Source organism: Rhagoletis zephyria, unplaced genomic scaffold (genome assembly GCF_001687245.7).
Source record: "Rhagoletis zephyria isolate East Lansing unplaced genomic scaffold, Rhagoletis_zephyria_1.1 Rzeph_scaffold_00188, whole genome shotgun sequence".
Taxonomy (NCBI): Eukaryota; Metazoa; Arthropoda; class Insecta; order Diptera; family Tephritidae; genus Rhagoletis; species Rhagoletis zephyria.
In genome coordinates this window covers 179,444-185,478 of record NW_016157272.1, presented here as the reverse complement: position 1 = coordinate 185,478, position 6,035 = coordinate 179,444, and the positions used below count along the sequence as shown (strand labels likewise).

Here is a 6,035-nt window from a genome sequence, read left to right as displayed (position 1 = left end):
TTTTACATTTTTCTACAGAAACGTGTTTTTGGTCGAAAATGGTATTAGCTCTTTCTTTGAGAACGCATTATCTTCAGTTGTGTATAAAGAAAACTTGAAAAAGATATATGTACTAAATAAAGTAGAAATAACCACTCTTACTCATATACCCGTAGTTGCGTATGTCACGTATACGCACCGTAGCACCATACGCAGTCATCTAACGCGTTTAGTCGCGCGCCTAAACTTAAATGCCATATTATTTAAAAGTGATTAAATATTAGCGCGATAGATTTTTACACAATATTCCTTATGCACACGCATATATATATACATATTACTTTCTTCATGTATATAATAATTTTAGACTGAATTTCGAGTGTGCCAATAAAAATTGGAAAAAATGGAATATTAGTTAATCAAATCACAGTCATCTTTTACGCAATTAGGGGATTCATGAGACGTCTTAGCTCGTAAAATCATAAGCTGAAAATTTTTTTAAGTAAAATAATGATTAATATAGTTTAAGGGGATTTCTAACTACACCGAAATGTTTTTAAACTGATACAAAATATATAATTAGCTCCGCTAAAGCCATTTTAACCTTTTATTTTACATAAAAAATGTAAAGCTCAAGATTTTACTACCGTTAAGGCGCCGAAAAATTCAACGGCAAGGCCGGAAAAACTAAAAGGTGTCCTAAAGGGAAAGGCACGGAAAAATTAATTCTAGCTTTAATTATTCAACCTGATTGTATGTTCGTTCACCAGAGTGTTCTTGAAATAGTTACCCTCCATGGGTTTGGTTTCCTAGGATTTTTATCCGTGTATTTCCCAATCATAAAAAAAGAGCATCAAGGAATTATTTGTTTTACTTTTATCTCGCATTTGTGTTTTTTATGAGTTAAGTAAACTTAATGCGGGAATGTGTATGGCTTTTAGAAGAGTATATCCAAAAACAATTTCGTATTTAATTTAATACCTCTTCCTCAGCCAATGCACAAAACCGTAACTAAAAAACTATTTAATTCTTTTTTTTTTAATAAATGAATAAGAAAATTTTTGATTTTTTATTAGTTACGGCCTTTTGCAGTATTTATGAACAACCTTAAAATTTTGATTTTTTTTTGCTTTATTATGACAACAATCTTTTATATTGCTAACGTATTCTCAAGAAAACGTATTTTACTATTATGTGCCCACATCGCTAGCTAGCAAAGAGCGCACATCAATGCTCAAACATGCTCATAAATATGTGAGTACATATGTATGTACATATGTAGTCCATTACACATTACATATTTAATGAGACTCGGTTTTTTATTCAAATGCGACACTTTAAATTAACATAATTATTTTATGACCGCATTTTATTTCGATGGACGCTAATACATAAAAATCTATGCTGTTACGTGTACATATGTACATACAAGCAAAACAAGTATGTAGTAAACATGAAAACGTAAGAGCATAATAGAAGTAAAATTTAAAAGGGATTTAAGCGCATAAATTTGAGGTTTTTATATTCTAGGCGCATTTAGTTTATATGTATACACATATGGTTGCGCAAGTACATACATACGCATATGCCGTAAGTGTCGTCAATCAAGTCATTGTATTAGAAATTTCATTGCGAGGGCGTAAAGTTTTTTTATTATGCCATGTCAAGCAGGTTCTGTCACAAATTGATGTCTGAATTAAAAGCTCATAAACTGCCAAGAAGAGCACTTGTGTGTAAAAGGCACGTTTTTTGAGGGTCAAAACAACATACATACTATATACGTGTGTATTTGTATAACAGCGTTATGTAAATTTATTGGTATGTATGTAGTTGGTAAGTATGTTGTAACATAGGTACTTAAAATGGTATTTTATAGTTTAGCTTCTATAAATTGTCATAAATATGTCAGTGAGTGAAAAAAGTAAGTGTCGATTTAAGCTGTGACATTTTTAACTATAAAAAGCGTGTGCTTAGAAATTTAGTGTTATTTTATGCTAAAAATATTTTTGACTAAAAAATATTTACAACCGAAGGTACTTAGTTGGTAACGCTGGCGGATGATTTCGAGTGCATGTGGGGAGAGTTTTTGTTAGCCAATCGGCTCAAACAGCTCAACTCTTCCGGTGTTTACATTAACAGGGAATTTCGGAAAACTATCTTGAAAGCTCCCTTCTATGTTTCGGAAGACTAATGGTGTTGTCGTTTCCACCAAAAAAATGTCGCCTTTTGATTGCCCCTTTCTCTGAGACAATTTTGTGTTCCTTTCTCAAAATTACACACTCTTGTACGGCAAAAAAGGCACATTCTCTACCCTTTGTAGCTTTGTTGGGGGAGCTGGTTGCCCTGAAAATAAGGTGCTTAAAAGGACAATACCTATTATGAAATGCGTGAGGACAAGAAGGCAAAAACATGCCCTATTTCAGAATTGACAACAATAACTTTTTTTGGAATAAATGAAATCAGCATAATTGCGTTTGTCCTTTAGTCATAAGTCTTTAAAAAGATTAAGTTAAATTAAAAATATGTACATTTCTTTTTTAAAACAATAAAACCTTAAAATACAATAAAAAAAATTTTATTAAAAGGAAAGAGAAAAAAACCAACTTATAAAAGCAAGAACAGATAAAGAAAAATTCTTTTTAAATGATAAAACCTCTAAAGATAAAATAAAATTAAAATAAAACAAGCATTATTTTTAAAACAGTAAAATATTTAAATAAAATGAGAATCAAATTAAAAAGAAAAAAAACAAACAAAATATTAAAAAAGTTCCTAAAAATATCATAAATAAAACTAAAAAATTATTTTCCTTTTTAAAACAAAATTTTAAAATAAAAAAGAAATTAAATTTAAAAAATTTTGTTGAACAAAAAAATAAATAAAGTTGCAAAAAAATCAATAGAAATAAAAAAAGTATTTTTCTTTTATAAACAAAATCTTAAAAAAAGAAGTAATTAAAAACTGTCAGTCAAAATAAAAGAAAACAAGTAAGAAAGCTTAAGTTCGGGCAGAGCCGAACATTAAATACCCGGCGCACGTATTAAATATATGTTTTTCGCCNCTGATCATTTATGTATACATTTGTCTATATCTATCTCGATTCGTTTTGGCTGTTACAAACAACCGTTATGTGAACAAAATTAATATACCCTTGTGCACAAGTGCGCTCGGGTATAAAAATAAAATACGTTTCTTAAAATTTTATAAAAACATATTACCTATAAAACCTAAAAATTAAAAGAAAATCATATTAAGAAAAGAAAGAAAAATTAAAAACAAAATATTTTCATAAAAAGTAAATGAAATTAAAAACAAAAATTTTTTCGGTTTTAATCAATAAAATCTAAAAAGTATAAAAAAAAACAAATAAGTTTTTAAAGATCAAATGAAATTAAAAAAATATATATTTTACAAGCTTTGGTTTAACTTGCTCTATATGTATGTATGTATGTAAGTTCGTTTGTTAGGAGCAATCTTGGAATCAATTTTTGACCAAATTCCCGATGAACTAGAGACTTGAAACTTCACAGTTGGCTTCGAGCCCTATGACAATGCAATACGAAAGACATTTAGGGGATTCCCTTAAACGCGAAGAGCAGAAAACTCGAAAACCTCGAAAGTTTTCGAGGCTGTTTTTGGGAATGCACCTTTTTTCAGCCTCGTAAACAATGGAGAAACTCCGAAGTTTGACAGCTCATTCAGAGTTTTTTGTATAATACATCGCATCAGCTGAAATAAATATATATAAAATCAGCATTGAAAATGCCACGAAAAAGTGAAAAATGTAAATTGTATGAATTTATTGATCAAAACGCAGTCAACAATTATAAAGGCAACACTGAAACTTACGAACGACTTTTCGAGGCTTTTTTCGCGACTAATTTGCCTCGAAAGTTTTCAAGGCACGCGAAAATCGCCACTCATACAATTTTTGACAGTTGTTTTTCGAGGCTGGAAAAGTTTCGAGGTTTCGTGGTTTTCGAGCCACTTTCGAGCTTAAGGGAATCCCCTAAATTAAATTCGATAGGTGGCGCACGAATCCAGATATTTGAAAAACCCGTATTTATAGTCTGATATGAACCAAATTAAAACGTCTATTAACAACATGAAAAGGAATAATTCCACTAAAAGTTTTGCCGATGTCTGATTTCATTCATACTTAGGGTCAAAACATAGTGGAGCGGTGAGCAAAGCGAAGAGCTAGCATCGAGCAAAGCTTCAATTACAAATGTGTATGTACGCGTTGCTCTTCACTATGCGCTTTCCCATTGAAGCATATGCGTTTGAAATCGACGCTTTGCTCGATGCTGTTTGCTCGCCGCTCCACTATGTTCTTACCCTTAGATAGCTTGCTTTAAAAATATTTGTTTTTACTTGTATCTTATTTCCCTTTAGGTCAGTGAAATCTAATAATTAAAAGCATATTACATGATTTAAAAAAAAGGAAAAAAAAAATTAAAATAAAAAAATGTCCGCTCCCCGATGACTCTATTCCGTATCATTCGAATGGCACACCAATGCTTCTCACACTCGTCTAGTTACTTAGCGGTCTGCGTTTTTACTTTACTCTCAATTTGGTTGTTGGCTTTAGAATGGTGTGGTCTGATGATTCACCTCTACTTCCATCCTAAGCGAAACTAGTTTTTGTAAAATTTTTTCTCCACCAAATACTTTTTCACAGATCTTATCAACAGTGACCTAGGTCATTGATTTGTCGGTTTATTTCCGCCTCTATTTACTCCCTCAATTCCCTCTCACCCTATTTGTTTGCTGTTTGCTTATTCAGTGCGCTGACATCTATTATATCTATTGTCTCTTGCGTAAGTCGTTTGTTGTTATATTCTAATTTGTACTTTTATTCATTCAATTTCTGTTTTTCATTGTTCTAATTGCATTTGTAATTGCTTTGGAATTTATTTGCTCCGGTCAACAGTCGATTTTCTAAACTAAACACAAATTTAACACAGCGCGCGCTCTCCCAAAACTCTATGTTGTGGTTGATTAATGAATGCGAAGCACTGGACCAACGAAACGTTCCAAGCAGCAAGAAAAAAAGAGTGTGACCAAAAAAAAAACAAACACTCGCTTCACACCAAGCGCAGAGGCATACAGACAACCACGCATATACATATGTATGTATGTACGTTACTATATAGTTTTGATTCTAATTGAAAGTTCACAGAACGCAGCTGACCTTTTGTGGAATTCCAATCGTTGTTCCACTGCCACAATGACTTAGTAAATGTTTGTTGTTGTTAATTAATAGTGCTTTTTCTTGTAATTTTTCTTTCCTATTCTTTCTCTTTTTCTACTTTCCATCTTGCACTTTGCAACATGCTGTTTTTTTTTGCTATAAAATTCTAACAATTTACACTCAGTCATTAATTTGTGTGCATTATGCGGTCATTAAAGTTTGCTTTTAAAGTGGAAAGTGTCAAGTCTTGTGACGCCATATTTAATTGGTATTTGACAAATTACCAGAGCACATACCGACATGCATACGCACATATGTATGTAGCTGCTACACAGAAAAATAAATATTGCTCACTATATGAGTTATCAGATGCAAAGTCATCCAGTAAATCCCCATTTTATCTAGTTTTATTTGTTTGTTTCTTGCGAAAGGATTTTTTGATGAATGTACTTGATGAGCTGCTGGCGCGGTTGCTGACTAAAGGGTCTGAGTTTGGTGTAGTGAATAATTTTACCTAAAGCTTTTTTTTACCAAATTGTTTTATTGTTTATTTTCAATTACAGAAATAAAAAAAGCAATCGTAGTTTCCATGAAATATCTCTCACTTATTGAAGTACTAGCTTTTGCAAGGGGCATCCTCTAAGTACGGTTTGTTAAAGCTTTCCCATTGTAAATGCGGTTTTATCGTGCAATCCGTGTACCGTGCAAGAGTTTTGTAAGTCTTAGAGAATGCCCCTAGCAAAAGTAGTACTCTATGGTTTAACGTAACATTTTTATGCTCTTACTCAGGTGGTTATCTTAATCGAACCATATGGAGATATTTTCTTTTCCTTGAAAATATGGTAAACAAATTGTATCTCAA

At 31.8% G+C, this 6,035-nt stretch overlaps 1 protein-coding gene across 4 annotated transcripts in view; it reads left to right on the top strand.

Annotated features, from left to right (window-relative positions):
- LOC108357992 (uncharacterized) overlaps nucleotides 1–6,035 on the top strand; it is a 171,219-nt gene that overhangs the window by 32,268 nt on the left and 132,916 nt on the right. The window lies entirely within an intron of this gene.